This window comes from Artibeus jamaicensis, unplaced genomic scaffold (assembly GCF_021234435.1).
Source record: "Artibeus jamaicensis isolate MK-2021 breed Jamaican fruit bat unplaced genomic scaffold, CSHL_Jam_final contig_1132, whole genome shotgun sequence".
In the NCBI taxonomy this organism is placed as follows: Eukaryota; Metazoa; Chordata; class Mammalia; order Chiroptera; family Phyllostomidae; genus Artibeus; species Artibeus jamaicensis.
Genome location: NW_026521221.1, coordinates 7,662,101 through 7,681,862, shown reverse-complemented (window position 1 = coordinate 7,681,862; position 19,762 = coordinate 7,662,101). Strand labels below are relative to the sequence as shown.

Here is a 19,762-nt window from a genome sequence, read left to right as displayed (position 1 = left end):
GAATAAAAGTAGTTTCAAGAGTCCATGTAACTGTAAGAATAAACCTGCATACTGAAGGTCCCTGAGTTTTAAACTCAAAAGCTCCTTAATTAACAGCAGAAACCATCTTCATTATTGTAAGCCCAATATCTAGCAGAGTACCTGGGAACGAAATGTTATCAGTAACTGTATGTTAAGTGAATAGTCTCATAAATCAAAGGCACTATTAAATTAGTCACACCATAAAAAAAAAGCACACAGCTTTTGTTCCTCTACATTTATAATATTCAATCCCAAAGAAATCTGTAAGGTCTGATTTTTTACTTTTCACTTGAAAAAATTCCTTTCACCTGAATCAAGATGGATCTCTTCTTGTAGTGTTAAAACATCTTTAGTTTTAACTTAGCCAACATTTCAATATTACAAGGTCTTAAATGCTTTATGTATTTCAGGTAGGAACGATTCCCTGCAGTGTTGTCATTACTGTACTTAGGTCACTATTTCTTCACCAGAAACATTTGCTCACAGATCTAGCATAAGTCTGGCCCCAAAGAAGGGAATGGAGCAAGTTTAAATGGTATTCCTCTCAGTGTTTTGTCCCTTTGGGAGCATGCCCCCACCTTTTCCTTCCTTGTCTTCTTCCTAAGCTCCAAAGACCTTTCTTTTGCCTCTGTGACCTATGCAGCCCAGATGCCTCATTTCTATCTCTGTAACTTTCTAAATAAACATTCTCTTACAACTTGAAAATAAATAAATGGGATGCCTCTTTCTTCAGATGGTTGTCTGTTCCTTTGGACACTGGAAACCACAGGTACCTGGAGCCTGGACCTCAGCACAGGTTTGTGGATAGGTTCCTTTTCCCATCTCCATAATTTATGGCATCATTAGAAATGACCCATTCCAAGTAACAACACAGTGAAATTTTGGTGCATTCTCAGCCCATGCTGCTTTATTGCCAAAATATACAGAGAGGTGCAGAGTTTCCAACTCTTAAAACAGTTCCTTTTTACATCAAAGAATAAAATCTTTTCTAAAATCCCAAAGATGCATAGATTAAAAAGCAAGCTGCCTTTTGTAATACTTTAACATTCAATGAAATTCTTTTAACATTATCGTCTATACCAATGGTGCAAGGGAGAAAATGCAGAACAGCAAGTAAAAACAGCAACAACTGTACTCAACAGGACAGTACATAAAATTCTATGTGAAGGGTACTCTAATGGGAATCTTAAATGACAAGTGATGAGTAATTTTAGGGTAAGCCCTAAAGTGATTACTGTTGTTTAAGGACTGATAATGTATTGCCAGAATATCTTTCTTATCCCTGGGAGAAAAATAGATTTCAATCAATGGCATGGCAAACCATCACAACAGGACACAAAATCTTCTGAAGACTCTTAGTAACCCTAAAATATCTATTTTGAATTAAAAGGAAGCTTAGGTATATGGACTTGTGGAGAAACCTGTGATGTCTGTTTTCCCAGTAACTTTTAATATGCCTTAGTGGAATAATGGGAGAGCAGCTTAGAGAAACTCGGTCCTTAAATCTTCACTGGTTTCACTGGTTGACAGGCACGTTACTAATACATGGCAAAGAGAAGATTTACACATGGGATATGACATCTCACTTCCTGTATTTGAGTGGAGACCAGATATTGCAATGATGTTAAACTTACCCATCCCCAAAAGGTACTGAGTGAAATCCCACAGCTAAGTGTCTAGTCTAATCCTGTTTAGGCCTCTTTCAGATATAATTAACCCATTTACATTAACCCATTTACATATGTATCCATCATTTACAAGGATTATTCCAAAGTTAGGAATCATCTAAAAAATGTTAAGCTACCATAATAAACAAATATGAAAACTTGCTCCTGTTTGGCTGGTATCAAAAGCTTTAGGCAAGAAATGCCATCTGATCAAAGTAGCAAGAATAAAACTCTGGTTGTTAAAAAAAAAAGTTAATGTAATACAGTAACAAAAGAGAAACTAACCCACAAGTATGTTAATATTTTCAGGACTATTTTCACAAAATGGAGCAGTTTCTTTCCTGCTGGGATCCTTCTTGGATACCATACCACTAACTACCATCCAGAAAGTAGCCTAGTTATCTGGAAATCCGGAAACATGAAATATGTGCACACTGCCTCTATTCACTTCCAAGATCCTAGTTATGAGATGCAAATTTGAGCCACATAAACTTTATCAGACAAACCCCTATCTAATTATTTTACATACTCCACACTTATATTCCCTACTTCCCTATTCTTTCTGAAACTCTGCACCCGATTACTATAGCCATAGTTATATTTATTTAATTCCACATGCTTAGTTTGTGCCTTTTATATTGTTTTAAAACATGCTTGGGGACTAAGGGAAACAGGCAAGAGGTTAGAGGGTGATGAGCACTGTTATGCTCTATTCCTGACTGAATGTCTTACAGTTACTCCTGTTTATCATCTAGCTCCCATTTTCAATGGAAGTTAAGATCATCTTTAATTAGAAACTGAAATCTAATGATCCAAATAAATTCAAGCTACTGGTTTAAGTCTATTGCTTCATTATTAATTAATAAATGCATATATATATAATTACTAGTAGCCACGTAATACTGGACATTTTGAATCAGTCATGCATTAGAATATCAGTACTCTAAAATCAAGAGTTATAGGCCTGCTACTATCTCTTGCACTTTCATCCAGACCCAGTTTTAATAAACATGCAAAGTAAATCCCTTGATTCAGAGGAATTAGAAACAAGGATACATGCAAAGTTTTAATCAAAAATGGGGGTTAATAAAGTAATTGCTTAGAAATGCAGGCAGGTGCTCCACATCTATCACAATGCTGCTTCAGAATAGAGGTACAAAAGTCACAAAATTTAAAATTAGGACCACTATTCAGTTATAAAAGGCTTAATTTCAAATCCTGGTCCTTCTGGATAGAGAATGATGTAAAAACTCTGGGAAAAGAAAGAGAATTGAGATGCACAGTCTTCTGGAGCAGTAAGTTTCTTGGCCTTTTGACTGCTGTAGCATAGAGGAGCATAAGTGGTGTAGGGATGGTAAAGGTGCTCTTAGAATGGTTTCTTCTTTAATTCATATTAAGAGCATTACCTGCACAGCTCCCGGGGGAAAGGAGTTTATGAACAGCAGAGTTAATACAATGTAAACGCAAAAATCAATGCCCTGAAATTTAGCATAGCCCTCTGGTTTTGAGAACAGTTGGTCAAGGGATCCTTCCAAATATGGTATGATTAATAGCCAAGCAATGTTCTGAATAAACTAGAAGTAATTTGCTTGCACCAGCAGCACCATGATAATGTAAACTCCTGGAGAACAAGGGTCTCTTCATATTTTGCATATCACAGGTACACAAAGAGTAAACATGAGACCACAACACTGAAAGTAATTAATTGTATACTTTGAAACTACAAAAACTTGTAGCACATTTTAGCATTTGGAACCACTGATGTGGCTGTTAAGGGTAAGCTTTAATTGTTCTAAGAAACTAAACTGTTGACATCACAGTAATACACCTGGTGTCCTCATGATCATGCGGATGTGTGAATATTGCTTGGTTATTCCAATGTCTCCAACACCAACTGATGGCGTGGAACATTTAAAGAGGGGCTATAATCAATTTACTATAGCCTCCCTATCCTTTGGAGTTGCCATATAAGAATTAAATATTCAAGAGGCACTATTTTCTTAGATCTTCTCCATTTATCTTTTAGTTTTTTTCTTCCCCGGGAAAAACCAGGGAACAGAGACCAAGTCTTCTCAGGGTTGTCTTCAAGGTGCTAAATGGCCAAGATGACATGAGGTAAAAGGGAGTAAGAAGTCATCATCATTCCACTTTTTCACTATTATATCCGGATGTGAGTTCTAAGCTTGTTCAGATCAAGAACTAGTCTGCTGGGTTCCCATTAAAATAAGTAGTTACAGGCCACAGGCCTAGCACATCTATATTAGACAAGGTTTAAAAAACAAACATACTGTCTTTGGCTATTCCCTTCAATCCTTTTGTTTTACATCTTTAAATCTTAACTCCCCTAAACTAACCATAGGTCAGCTAGCTATCCAAGTTCTTGTTCTTTTTAACCCTAAATACATATACACAACAAACTTTTCCTTTTTTAAAAGTGCACCCAGGAAACTAATGAAGAAAGATACGGTGACAAAACAGAAAGTATACTGTTAGCCTGATGCTTAAAAAAAAAAATCATAAGCAAAAGCCCACATGATGGCTTCAGTGGGATTTCATCAGTAAGTGTACATTTATTTCCAGGTTAAGCACTAGAAAAATTTCATTCAATGGCTCTAACCCTCTGCTCTAGGAAACCAATAAGGTCTTTAACCTTTAACTTACACAAAGTTGCTATTTCTCACTGATATATTCACATACATTCATAGTTTTAAAAGTACCTTTTATATGCTCTTTATCTAGAACATCCTTTTGTGCAACTCTGTTAACCACAGAGCATCACAAACTCTAGTGATACTTACTCTACTATACAATCTTGCTAATGAAGCTTACTACACATGCCAAAACTGTTATTGCTACTAAAATTCTACTTCTCAAAAAGTATCAGTTCATTTTATGGCTTTTTTTTTTTTGCAATAGGGAATACCCTTTGCTATATATACTGTGCTATTTTGCATTCATTACCTTTTCAGAGGTATTTTTAAAAAATGTTTAAACGCTTTTCAGAAATGGATTCTCACAGGCACTAAACTATTTGAGCCAAGAGTACAACTACTTAAAGTACACTATGAGAATTGAAACCTGGGTCCCTGGAGATCTGCTGCAGAACAGTCTATTTGTCCAAGTCTGCTTCTACACACAAGACATACCACATTAAACTAGTTTTGCATTTCCTATCATGCTTGACTGTAGGACCTGTGTCAATAAATCCTGGACTCTTCCTGATACTGAGATTTAAAAATCACCCCAGAAAACTGCCACTTCCCAGTTCTCAAGGCAGCTTTTAGAGGTAGGAACTTCTTTTCTACAGTAAGCTATCTTATGCTTTCAGAACAAAATAACTTTTATGTCTGCAAGGAAAGTAGGAAAGTGAAAGCCATCTGAGGCAGCTATGACCAACCAAAAGTTAGTTACTACATGGCAACCTACATAGGCTCTGTTGGCTGAATTTCCAATTCCATGAAAAGGTCTGGAATTCCAACAATACACAATTCAGCAAATTTGGAAATGAGAAAAGCACATGACAAATTAATGCAGGACACTCTGAACTACTGACATGTGGCATGCTGCAGACAAAGTGTAAATGACCTGCAGATTAGAAAAGCTTTCATTTAAGCAACTAACAGAGCATCTCAGTAAGACATGCAATAATAGTTTCTTGATGCAAAAGGAGTAGGAAAATAATAAACATAAAAGACATAAAATGTGAAAACAGCATAAGAACAATCTCACCTCAATCTGAGCAAAGCGGAATCATGAAATGGGGCCACGTTTTGATGTGAGGTTTCATAAGACACAATGGCAGCTGGTTTCCAGCTACCTCATGGAAAGCTTAAATATCCTCAAACACAGTATTTCACATTGTGATCCCACATTACTATTTATAAATGAGTCTTTTTGGCCTATTCTCTCCCCAGGGAGAATATCATGGGTACAGAAACTTATGAAAAAAGAAAAAGTCTAAATTTTCCACTTTTTACACTATTGGTTATTATAATTCATCCTGAAGTTTTAAATTATTACTAGGTTCATGCACTAACTCCTAACATGGCACTACAATATGCTACCAAGCACTAATGCTTACAAAACTATACACATCTCAAAATGGAAGACATTGGTGATTTTGTTGTTCTGAAACAACTTGTAACATTTGTCCACAAGTATTAAAATATACATATATATATTTCTATTGCACATATCCCGTTTTTAACTTAAAAACAAACAAAAAAGCTCCCCAAAACCTGTCAGCTAACATGGATGAGCAAAGGAGAGGAAGTAGGCACAGCTACAGCTTGAGGCATAGTCCTGTCTAAAATTACTTTTGCCATAAGAAGAGGACCAAAATAGACCAGGAAAAAAATGTCTAATAAGTAAACGCTGGACGAGTGGAATATACTCATTTTGTTAAATGCCATTTGCTAACAAGATGCAGAAACAACTTTAAAGAACATTAAACAGTGGTTCTCTTAGCTATGAAATGAAAAAATGTAAAGCAACCAGAGAAGCCAAGTCTGATACCTATTCAAACAAGTGGGCCAGGGATGGTTTCACTACATTCATACTACAGGGCCCCTATTTCCTGCCAAATGGTCCTACCCAAAAAGTTGCCAAAAGAACAGGAGGAAGATAGGTAACAAACAACTAAAGATACGACTTTTCTATGTGATAGTCTCATTATACCAGTGGAACCCATGTATGTAAATTCTATTGTCTTAATGATTCCAAAACACTAAAATATCAGGAAGTGGCTGGGAGTTTGAGAAAAAATTGTTACCTTTATCCAAAGTTACTTCTATACTTTTACCACTTGGTAATATTTTATCTATTTATTTTTACTACAAAGCTTTCTTATGCCATTTCAAATTGGGTTGACCAATTAAACTAATCAAGAGTGCTCAACATCTCCAATTTTTGGCCAGTTCTATCACTCTCAAATTTTGGTAAATCTGCCCCAAGTTTTCAACATCACAGCATGTTTGCCCCTAGGCAAACATTCCCTAAATCACAGAGATAATCTAAGTTGATTTGTTCTTATTTTCAACTAAGAAGCTTTAAATTCTTTCTCCAGTCACAAAGACTCATAAAGATGTCATTCTTTTTATGCAGAGACCTAACAATGTACACATTGTCCTCTGCTGATTCTGAAGGAAAAACAGCTCTACACTATAGTTTGTTTCTCTACAGAATAAGTTTTAAGGGAAAGTAAGACCCATACTTCTTATTGGAACTATTTTCTTGTTTCAGGTTTTTTTTTTTCAGACCCGAATTTCTTGAACACTGAACCAATGACCAGTTCAGGCACATTGCGTCTGAGGCCCATTCTCTGATGAGAATGAGGAAAGTTACCTGAGTCCCAGCCTTTTCAGCCCAACTCTACAGCTGTCATCTAGAAAAAGAAATCAAACATCCAAGTACTGGTCTGGATCAAATGAAAAAGTTATTTATACTTTTACAAAAAACAACTATAGGATATAAAACGCCATCAAGTCAGGTGGAACTGTAAGTCATTTTTGCTTCCTTTTCTTAGGAGAGGGGAGTCACGGGGCAAGTTTTCTCATTTTGCCCCATTCCTTCATGCCCAAAGTTGAACGCAGGTTATGCTGTAGGGTCCATCCCATCTTCAAACAGAAAAACAACTTATGCCACTTATCTTCCAGCTTAGCAGCATGGAAAAAGTCTTAAGTGCTATATAAGACTTCACAAAGAAGAATGAAGTCATTTGTAACAGCAGTTTCTCATCCTAGGGAGGTGAACAGGGTTCCTTCTGTCTCCTTTTACCAAACTTTCACTAACCCCAAGCGTGCATTCGTAGGGTTAGCATCTGCACAATATGACCCTTCCTTAGAACAGATAAAAACATTTTAAAATACCAAATGTCCAAAGACTTCTGAGAAAGAACAGCTTCTTTATCTAGGAGAAAAATTGCTCTTCTCTTCCAAAAATGTGGATTTACACATGTTAAAATATGTATTTATACAGAGATGGTTTTGATTTATTCAGACATTAAATTAGCTTTCTGATATTTTGTTTTTATCCTTCTTTATCACAACAAAGGTTTAACTGCAATATTGGACCTCTGTTCTTAGCCAGTTAATTTATGTCACAGGATAAGCCAGAAGATATATATATTTAGTATCTCTTTCATTTCCAATTACAACACATTGGTAATTTACTCCTGTAGTTGCAACTGTGCTTATGATAGTGTTAAAACTGGAAGACATTTAAAAACAACAACAAAAACCTTGGTACTTGCTATTTATATAGTCTTCTTGCTGGGAACAAAAGGTAAAAAGTTCACAAATGCCTACTATCTAAGCACCTGTTTCAAATTAACATCACTCTTCAGCTTGCAAAGTAATTTCTTTACAATTAAGAAAATGGCAGAAGAAACATGTCGGTTGCTTCTTTCTTCCTGAAGAAGCTGGCAGAATGACTGCATCCTAGGAGCTTCTCTGTGTTGAACTTTTGACGTGGGGAAAAGAGAAAAGCAGCCTTTCCAATCCAAATCATGGAGGTAAAGTGTAGAGAAGAAATATTCACATTTCAAGATTATGGGAAGTAATTGGATAGAAGAGACAGGACTACCCACTCCAGAAGACAACACAGAAATACCTAGAAATACAAAATAAGTTAAAAAACAGGAAGATTAGAACAGGTACTTCCTGCATGAGCTTACTTTTAAAAATAATATTTAACACATAGAAAGAAAACAATGTTCTGGGTTACAAGAAAATGTCCAACCATAATACTAAATTCAGTATTGTCATCATAAAAGCAAAAGCAGTAGCCAGAAAAAACCATTAAGTATGATACAAAAAAGTGAGATGTATATAAACACTTACATAAAGTGAAATATATACATTAATTTCCTCTTATACGAATGGGGTAATGTACTCTAAGTTTTTATAGCCATAAAATGATATGAAACATTTGTGTTTAAAAGCAGTGTGGTACTTGCCCTGGCCAGGTGGCTCGGGTGTTTTGAGCACCATACCATTCACCAAAAGGTTGTGGGTTCAATCCCCAGTTAGGCTGTGTACACAAGGTAACCAATGGATGTTTCTGTCTCTCTCTAAAATATCAATAAACATATCCCCTCAGGTGAGGATTAAAATAGGTAATAGATAAAAGCAATACTATACTCCAAATCTGATGTCTAAATACTCAATACTCATGCCATATATGAATCATCTTACTTTGAATTATCTTCAACTACACAAGACTAACACTGAACAATTGTAAAATAATTTGTACAGTATCATGATCACCAAATGCAAGCATTTCAAAACATTAGCAGTTCACTGCTGTTAAACATAGCACTTGTTAAATTGCAAGATCTACAAAAGTCAATCAGACAAAAAAGAATAAATACTGTATAATTCCTGTAGTTGAGATACCTACAAAAAGCACATTCATAGGGACAAAAAGTGGAATTGGGAGTTATTGATTAATGGGAACTGAGTTTCTGTATGGGATGATAAGGAAGTTCTAGAAATAGATGCTAGTAATGGTTGCAAAACAATGTGAATGTACTTAATGCCAATGAATTGTACATTTAAAAATGGTTAAAATGATAACTTTTATTTACATTATGTATATTTTATAATAAAGCATTTAAAAATCACCAATGCTATCAACAGCTTAAATTACTATGGCTTACAAAAATGGCAAATAGCAATTAGCTAATTAGCCCTTCTTTTATAGTACGTCATATATATTTACGAAAAGTTATTTCACTGAATATAAATAACCTCTTCTGGTGGAAGGTGACACAGTTCTGAATCAAAACTTACGAAAGGCAAATGTAATTAAGTTAGAATCAAATCAAGAGTAAGAGAATTATGGAATTTGCACTTGTTGCAAAGCAGCAGTGTAAGGGAAAAAAATACAGTCAATTCACAGACAGGCCTTTATAACTGTACCAGCAACAGGGCTGTTTCATTACATAAGCTTACTCAGGCTGATTCAAAGCTTGCGCCAGCCACTAGAGTCAGACAGTTGAATTCTGATGGCAAGATAATTGGCAGTGAGCTGGCCAGACGGCCAGTTAGTTGGAGCACTGGCTGGTGCACCAAACTGTTGCAGGCTGGATTCCCAGTCCGGGGTCATACCTGGGTTATGGGTTTGATTCCCAGTTGGGGTGTATATGGGAAACAACTGATCCTTGCTTTTCTTCCACACTGATGTCTTCTTCTCTTTTTTTCTTTCCCTCCTCCTCTCTCTCTAGAATCAATAAACATATTCTTGGCTGAGGATTTTTTTAAAAAAAGCTAGTTCTTTACAGAATATGTAACCAAACAAGCACAAAACAAGCCTTAAAAAATACGTATCTTTTTTTTCTTCAGCAGCACTAATAAAAATGCAGCACTAAAAAAATTTATATTTCTTCATATTCCTTCTGCAGCACTAATAAAAATGCATACAATCATTATCTTAATATTAGGAAATAATGCTAGATCATAAGCTTGTATTTTCTTCAAAATACCCAATTTCAGGTATTAGACATGACTATTCCATTTTCTACACTCTAAACATATACACATACGAGGTCTGTCCAGAAGGTATCCAGCCACGTGACATGAAATATAGAGTCATTTACTGAAGAAGATACAAGACAGAAGAAACCATGTACATAGGTTAATTTGTAGGGGAGTTCAGTCCCCCCTACAAATAGGCACCTTGGGACCTCATACAATTGCCATCAACTGCTCCACTGTATTTTCCTGAATCTCACTGATGGTCTGAAATCTCTTCTCTTTCAAAGGTGACTTTAGTTTTGGGAAAACCCAATAGTTGCAAGGCACCAAATCTGGGCTGTACAGGAGGGCTTAGTCACCTAAGTGATTAAATATTTTGTGAAAAATCTCTGTAGGAAACATGATGCATGAGTGGGTGCATTTGTGATAAAGCTGCCAGTCACCAGTTGCCCATAGCTGCAGCATTCTGAATCAACGGAATAGTTTCCACAGAGGAAATGTGCAAACTTAATGCAAGATTTGATGCAGATTCATCGCTCTTACTCAAGTTGGTTTGAATGCAATGGCCATACAGTACACATGCTCACTCAACAGTGTCTACTGCCCCCACTGACCAGTACAGTGAAGTCATCATTGTTCATGCTTGTGTATTCCAGTCCATTCTCCTTGGCAGCCAGGTTACATCAATGTTGCACAAACCATTCTCATTATATTAACAATGGCTGGACTTTTTCCAGACAGACCTCATATGTATCACAAACTGTTGGACCCTTTTGAAAACTGAATAAACAGCTCAATATAAAGTTCTGACCAAAGATTGACCTGCAAGATTCCCCTTAAGACTTACATCACTCCCTTCCACCATACCTCTTCTGACCCTCAACTCCATACCCCTCCCTGCCTCCATCATGGGTTCCAACCACAGTGGACTCCTTGCTCTTCCTCAAATGTCAGGTATGCGCCTACCTTACAGCCTTTGTATTGGCCATCACCTTTGTGAGAAGACTCTTCTCCAGGTATCTGCTTAGTTAAGTCCCCTCACCTTTACTCCAATGCTATCTTCTCAACGAGGCCTATTTTGAGTCCCTATTTAGGTTACACCAACCCCTGCAATCCCACCCACAGACACACTCCCACCATTTCTCTTTACCCTGCTCTACTTTCCTTTTATCCATTGCACAGAATACTATCTAACCTACTACATAAGGTACTTACTATGTTTCTCATTTACTGTCTTGTCTAAAATGTAAGGTCCACCAGGAAGGAACCCATTTTGTTAACTGATGAATCTCAAGAATAGGGTGTGACCCATGGTAAGCACTTAATAAAAAATTGTTGAATGAATGAGAATAGCAGGGCTATTAAATACACTGAGCCAACATGAGTTAAAATTTAAATAGACATAGGTTCTAGAGTTAGGTGAGGAAACTACAACTAGACACTCTGATCTATAAAACACAAATATATCCCTGTAAAGTTGGCAGCTTACCTGGCACCTCTGTCTCTGAAGTCTTCTGCTCAGTGCTGTTGCTTATACAAGTAACTTTGTATCAGAAAACCTGACTTACTAAAATGAATGTAAAGGGAAAGCAGGGAATTTCAATGCAGGACTTGTCCTAGTCAGATCTGAGTCAAATGACTTCATGTGGCAGTTAGCTTCCAAAATGGTCCCTGGTCATTGCTGCCTCCCAGTAGTCACACTTTTTTATAGTCCCTCTAATAAAGCATCAGGGTTGATCTAGGTGACTACTGTATAATAATGAATTTTCAAATTGTTTACTTTTTAAAGATTTGGTTTACTTTTAGAAGGAAGGGAAGGAGAAAGAGAAAACATCAATGTGCCAATGCACAGAGAAACATCTATCATCAGATGCCTTTTGTACACCCCCAACTGGGCAACCTGGGCAAGTGCCCTGACAAGGAATAGAACTGGCGACTTTCAGTTTGCATACCAGTGTTCAATTCACTGAGCTACACCAAACAGGGTTGAATAATAAATAATTTAACTGGCTTTTGTTCCTGGTAGGGAGACTCTAAATTCCTGTTTACAATAAATGAGCCTGTGGAAATTAAACAACACACCAAAACAACCAATGGGTCGAAGTAATCACAAGGGAAATTAGAAAATATCTTGAGACAAAACCAAAAACACAACACACCAAAACTTACGGGATGCAGCAAAAGCAGTCCTAAGAGAAAAATTTAAAGCTGTAAAGGCTCACATTAAAAAACAAAGATCTCAAAGCAACAACCTAACTTCATACCTTAACTAGAAAAAGAATAAACTAAATGGAAAGCTATCAAGAAGGAAGGGGGAAAAAATTAGAGCAGAGTTAAATAAAACATGAAAATAGAGAAAGTCAACAAGACCATAAGTTGGTTTGGACAGAGTCATAGGAAGCCATGAATTTGTGGCCAGTTGTTCGGACATTCATGTGGCTTGGGAATCCTCCAACATACAACTGGCATTTAACATGAGGGAAGTCTTATTGGGGACCTTGCCCTTTGACTTACTGTATAAAAGTACACTAGTTGGTATTAAAACAGTGACCAACTGAAGGAGGAAATGATAGTAACTTCTGAGCCAAGGTTATAGATGGAACGCCGGCTTCTACTTTATTGTCCTAGATTGCCTGTTCTGGGAGAAGGCAGATGTTGTATTATGACAACAGTCAAGCAACTGGGAAGGAGGCTAACATCACAAAGAACTGATGTTTTCCATCACCAGCATGAATTTGCCAGCCACGTGAATGAGCCACCATGGAATTAGAGCTGATGACTGCCAATCCAGACAATATCTTGCCTGAAACCTTATGAGACCTCAAGCCAGAAATCCCCAGCTAAGCTGCTCCCTAACTTCTGACCTACATAAATCTGTGAGAGTTAATACATGTATACTAGTTTTTTTCTTAAGATTTTCTTTCTTTTTAAGAGAGAGGGGGAGGGAGGGAGGGAGAGAGGGAGAGAAACACAAATGTGTGAGAGAAACAAAGATTGGCTGCCTCTCACATGCACCCCAACCAGGGACCAGGCCCACAACCCAAGCTTGTGCTCTGACTGGGAATCAAACTGGCAACCTTTCACTTTGTGGTATGAACCAACCCACTGAGCCACACCAGTCAGGGATATACTGCAGTTTTGTTTTTTGGTTTTTTGTGGGGAGTAAAGATAAAAAATTTTTTTTTTAAGATTTTAATTCTTTATCTTTAGAGGGTAAGGGAAGGAGAGAGGGAGAGAAATATCAATGTATGGTTGCCTCTCCTGTGTCCCCTGCTGGGCACTGGCCTGCAACCCAGGCATGTGCCCTGACTAGGAATTGAACCAGTGCCCCTCTGGTTCACAGGCCACCATTCAATCCACTGGACCACACCAGCCAGGGTGATATACTATTATTTTAATCCAATAAATTTTAGGTCATTTGTCATGCATCAATACACTTTGCTTCCTCTAAGGACTTGAGAGTGAAATACTCCTTTCTTACGTTGCTATGTAAGCCATAAATTCAGAACACGTTTCACAAAGCACAGTGGCTATCACTATCATTCTAATTAAATTTTTCCAGTGTCTTATTAAAAAAAAATGTTGGGGCCCTGGCCAGGTGACTCAGTTGGTTAGAGCTTCATCCAGAACATCAAATGCTGCGGATTTATTTCCAGGTGAGGGCACATACCTAGGTTGTGAGTTTGATCCCCAGTCAAAGCACATAGGGGAAGCAACCAATAGATGTTTCTCTCACTTTCCCTTCCTCTCTAAAAATCAATGAACATATCCTTGGATGAGGAATTTTAAAAAAAGGTGTTGGGCTTGTTTCTGTCCCCAGATATGAATGGACTATAGTAATGTAAAATTACTGCCTGGGCAAAAATTTAACTTCTCAGTCATTTATCAAATATTTATTGAGTGCTTCCTTTGTTTGGATATTTTAAATTATTTACTTGAAAGGTAATGAATGCACATGATAGGACAAAGTGAAATAAGATATACAGTGTCTCTTGCATATCCTTTTAGAGATATTCTACAGCTACATAAAATCTGTGTAAGTAGATTTATTTCTTCCCCCATTATGAAAGCATACATTTAGTTTTGCACTGTGCTTTTTCCTTTAATATATATAAGATCATTATATTTCCAGAATTAAAGCTACCTTGTTAATACTTCTCACAAGCACCTACATTTATTTATATCGTTTCCCTATGGATATGTAAATTGCTAGCAATATTGTGCTATGCCCAATGTCAAGTTTCTATTACTGTTGACCTTTAGGTTCTAAATCTAAGCAATAAAGCCTCTCCTGTAAATCATATGATAAATACTCTATCACTTAAAAGGCATTTTGCCCAGTTTTTATTCCTTTTCTTAATATTGAAATATATAGTGGGAGTTTTTTATTTTTAAATCCTTACCAGAGGACAAGCTTATTGATTTTAGAGAAGGGGGAAGGCGGGGGGGGGGGGAAGAGAGAGAGAGGGAGAAACATCAATCGGTTGCTTCTCTTAACTGCTCTGCCTAGGGTCCAAACCTGCAACCTAGGCATGTGCCCTGCCTGGAATCAAACCTGTGACCTTTTGATTTACAGGACAATGCTACAACCAACTGAGCCAACTAGGGCTATAGTTGGGAGTTTTTTCACTTATCTTTTTTCCATTTTTTAAAATTGTGGTACAATACATGTAACATAAAATTTATCATGCCTTAGCCAGGTAGCTCAGTTAGTTAAGAGTGTTGTCCCTATAAAGTCAAGGTTGTGGGTTCAATCCCCAGTCAGGGCACAGTAAGAATCAAACCAATGAATACAAAAATAAGCTGAACAACAAATCGATGTTTCTCTTTCCCTTCCTCTCTCTCTCTAAAGTCAAAAAATTTAAAAAATTTTTTAAATTTATCATTTTATCATGTTGTAGCTCAGTGGATTTGGGCAAAAGATTAAGTCTTTTCTTTTTTATACTAAAGACATTGCTATTGCTGAAAATAAAAATTAAGCTTACATTTCAATGGAAATGTAAGCTTAATCTTAATTTATATTTATTAAGCTTCAATTATTTATAGTTACTTTGAATGTTCATTTTCTGTTTTAGCTAATGGTTTATTGTTCCTCTTCTATCTAGCTATTTTCAAGTTGCTTAAACAGTATTTGGAAGTATTAGCGACTATTACTCACTTGACAAATCCTGAGTTCAGAATTTTTTCTTTTCTGGATGAATATAAAAGCACCTAAAAGTCAAGGAAAATGTCCTTCCTGTGATAAGGAAAAATAAAAAGAACATTACAGTAAGGATACAGCCCTCAGTGGTGCTATTTGCATTCTTGTGCAAAATTATTCAAAATAAGTCAAGCTTTTCTAACAAACGTCACTATCAAAAACTATTCAGAAGAAACAATCAGGAGTTACTGTCTACCTGCACTGGCATTAATTTCACAGAGATGTCAAAACTCTTGGACCAGTGTTTCTCAAGTTTTTATGGTACACTATCCAACTTGATGATGATGCTACAACTCTCTTCTCCCCACAAAAGACCTCTGCTTTGGTACAGATGACCACTCCCCTCTGTAAGGCAGGGAGGAAGAATGCTCTTCCTTTCCTCCACCCCGTTTCTTCTTTCTTCTCCCTAATGAAATGAAAAAACCTACTCCTGAAGAAATCAACAGAAAGATCACATTTAAAAGTCCTTTACCTGATATTTTTCAGCTCTGCTCAATCCAGGGCAAACAAACAGCGTAGCAGAAACATTTATTTGTATTATGACATGTCATTTGAACTGGACCCAACTGACGTGCTGTTTTAAACAGGCTTCACCAATCCACAAACCTGAAACAGGAACCGTTTCCAAAATTTAACGACCCAAATTACAAAGAAAGATACCCCATAACGTTAAACAAAAACTGAAACAAATGCCTGATTTTGCAACCACACTGTATTACGCTAAATTTCACCACACTAAATAACGTTCTAACAATTCCCCAAACTCTCAATTCTCTCTATAAAGAAATGAGTAAGTAAAAACTGTATACTGACTCTAGCTCTGGAAAACAACGGAGAATTCTACCGAGACCCAGAGAAAGCCGAGATTAACGCCCTTTAGGGAATTATGAGGTCATACAGGGACAAAGCTGCTTACTGAGCTCTTTAGAGTTTGAAGTGGGATGGGAACGAATGGCTGTAGCATGGGTAGCAAGGGGACATGCACCATACACAGACCCGAATTAAAATCCTGGGGATCTCTGATTTTGGAACAACAACAAAAAAATCCTACGAGCAACCTGTTAGACCAAATCTCAAGGTCGACGGACCAAGGACACAAAATACTCCTAACCAAACAGGCCTGGGTCAATACCGGAGCCTCAGGCAATACAGTGACAATGAAGCCGTGAAGCGAGGAGTATAAATATATTCTTCAGAGGATAAACCAACGGCGGACGCAGAGGCTGCCAGACACACGCCCTCGTGGGCGCAACCACTGGGGAACACCCAGCAGTCAGACATGGTATTGAGGTCAGTCAGTGGCCCGTCGAGGACTGAGTGGTGATAACACACTTCGGGGAAGGCGGGTGCGGCCGCCCTCGGGCAGCTCGGGAGGAAACCCACGCCCGGCCGAAGCCCGCGCCAGCTGCAGGCAGGCTCCACCGCAGGGCTGGACTGCCAATTCCTGGCTGTCCTCTCGTCGCTGGCCTTCTCAGCTTACCTCGCACGAGCCAGCAGAAGCAGTGGACCGCCCGGGGACCGGCCTACCCCGGCCCAAAGGCCGGATCGCAGCGGAGCGCCTTACTCCGCCATCTTTGCTCCTTCACAAGTCCGCCAACCTTGTGCTGGCCGTTTCCACAAGCCCCGCCTCTGCCGCCGCGTACTGATTGGATAACAACTTGTGCGGGCGAGCTCTCCTTCCGTTGCAGGTTGGTTGGAATGCACGTCAATCAATAGTGTTAGCTACATTCTTTCCGTCCCTCGTTTGTTGGATTGGGTCCCAGGGTTGAGGTAACAGAAAAATTGCTTTTGTAATTCGTTTGTTAAGAATGTAAAATTATTTCCGCATAGAGACAGTGTTACTTTGTGGTAGTTTGGCTAGGCCGCATGACTATTATAAACCACCATTAGGCTAAACAATAATACTAATTATTTCATACTCAGGCCCTGGAGATTTTAATCCTGGGCATAACGACCTAAGCAAACAATTTAATTGCTCCAGTTTTTCTCTAACTTTGACCTATTTCGACTTTTAAAGGACCGAAACGTTGGGCTGCTGTTAACAGCTGTACAAAATTTGTCACTTTTCTTTGAGGGCCCTTCGGCCCAGTTCCCGCTTCTGCGAGAGGCTCTTGGTTGGTTGGTGTATGTCCTCAAACACCACTAACTGTCATCTGAGCCACTCCCTAGAGTACAGATTGCCTAGGCTGCAATTCCTCGAGATCCAATTCTTAAGTCTTTGGATGAGACCAAGCCATCTTATTTTAACAGAAACATATGATAAAAGGTGTCTAAGGGAAACCTACAGCTAATGTACTTATTGGTGAGACTTCATACTTTTCTATTTAAGATCAGAAACAAGGCAAGGACACAGGCTCCTACTATCTTTATTCAACATTATTCTGGAGGGTGTTGCTAGTGCAAGAGGCTAACAAATAAAAGGCATCCAGATTGGAAGAAAAAAGATTGCCTTTATTTGCCTATGATACAATCCTCTTTACAAAAGCATATAAGGGCCCTGGCTGTGTAGATCAGTTGGTTACAGCATAGTTCTTTGGTTGGCAGGCTGGCACTCAGTCCGCTGAGCCACACCAGCTGGGGCTGAGTGTAATCCTAATACAACAAGTTTTGATCCTAGTCAGAGCATATACAAGAATCAACCACCCCTGGCGGGTATGTTTCAGTTGGTTGGAGCATCATCTCATAAACAGGAAGTTTGCAGGTTCATTCCTGGTCAGGGCACATGCCCATGTTGCAAGTCTGTCCCTATGAGGATAAAAAAAAAAAATGAATCAACTAATAAATGCATAAAATAAGTGGAATAACAAATTAATATTTCTCTCTCCCTATTTCTCTCTATTCTAGAAACTGTTTAACAAAGTTGTAGGATACAAGATAACTATGCAGAAATCAACTATATTTCTCTATATGAATAACAAAAATGAATTAAGAAAGCAATTGTATTCACAATAGCATCAAAAAGTAAAATACTTAGGAAAAAATTAATAAAACAAGTCCAAATTCATACACTGGAAACTACAAAATATGCTGAGAGAAACGAAGATCTCAGTAAGTGGAGAGCCCTGACTGGTGTGGCTAAGTTGGTAGGAGCATCCTCCGGTAATCAAAAGGTTGCAGGTTGGATTTCCAGTCAGGGCACATACCTAGGTTGCAGATTTGATACCTGGGCCAGTCATGGTGTGCAAGGAACCCCTGGTTCAGACACTTAGTATCTCCAGTCTGGGCACGTATGGGAGGCAACAGATTGATACTTCTCTCTCCCATGGATATTTCTCTTTCCCTTCCTCTCTCTCTGAAAGCAAAAACGTCCTTAGGTGAGGATAAAAAATAAAGTAAGTGGAAAGACTCCCCATGTTCATGGATTGTTAGACTCAATATTAAGATAGAAGTTCTCAAATGGATTAGATTCAGTGCAATTGGTTCAAATGGATTAGATTGAATGCAATTGGTAACAAAATCCCAGCACTCTTTTTTTTTTTTTTTTTTTTTTTTTTTTTGTAGAAACGGACAAGCTGGTCCTGAGATGTATATGGAAATACAAAGGACCTAGAATAGCTAAGACAATTAAAGAATAAAATTGGAGGAGTTACACTACCTGATTTCAAAACTGACTACAAAGCTACAGTGATCCGGACAGTGTAGTATTGTCACTAGGAGAGCATGAAGAATCAATGGAATGGAAATTGAGAATCCAGAAACAAACTCTTAAAATTGTGGTCAGTTTTTGGCCAAGATGCCAAGATTATTCACTGGGGAAAGGATAGTCTCTTCAATTCAGGATAATGGCCAGGTTGATTTATAACTCAATTATTAAAATATTAACATACTTCCATACTTGCTTGAAGTATGGAAGTAGTAGCCATTTTTCCACACCTGCTTCCCTCTCTTGCCTCACTTTTTCAGGACCTCCCAGAATACCATCTATGCAACAACTGAAGGGCTTACTACCCAGCATAGCAGAGGATCTCCAGGACTCCAATTCTGATCTACATTCTGATTGGTCAGTGCAGCCCTACATTCTGATTGATCAATGCTGAATTAGTAGTAGAATATTTTGAAGATTATTACCCCTCCCCCAGTATGGATATTATTCTTCCTGGGACCCAGGCAACTAGAGAAAAGCCAAAATCATAAAATAGTGTCAACTGGAATAACACAGATTGTTTCTCATTAATTTTTCTGTTAACAGCCATCCCCTTTCATCTTTAAAAATTCTGCAGATATACCTATGGGTGTTCCCCCAAACAAAGACAAATATATCTACTTGGAGAACCTAGTATATTATGAATTAACCATCAGAAATTCTAGATCACCTAGGTAAACCTCTGTTGTAATACAGGAATTCTGAAAGATCTCTGACAAAGACGGTCATTCAAGATTTTGCTTGAGCCTGTGCAGAG

The 19,762-nt window shown here is 37.9% G+C and overlaps 1 long non-coding RNA gene across 1 annotated transcript; it reads right to left on the bottom strand.

Annotated features, from left to right (window-relative positions):
* Positions 1-900: 900 nt before the first annotated feature.
* On the bottom strand, positions 901-16,951 carry LOC119061253 (uncharacterized). The gene is made up of 5 exons (XR_005084744.2): positions 16,843-16,951; positions 15,835-15,968; positions 15,321-15,398; positions 9,797-9,908; positions 901-8,297 (listed from the first exon to the last, which is right to left on the bottom strand). It is a non-coding gene; the product is annotated as an uncharacterized LOC119061253 (long non-coding RNA).
* Positions 16,952-19,762: the final 2,811 nt, after the last annotated feature.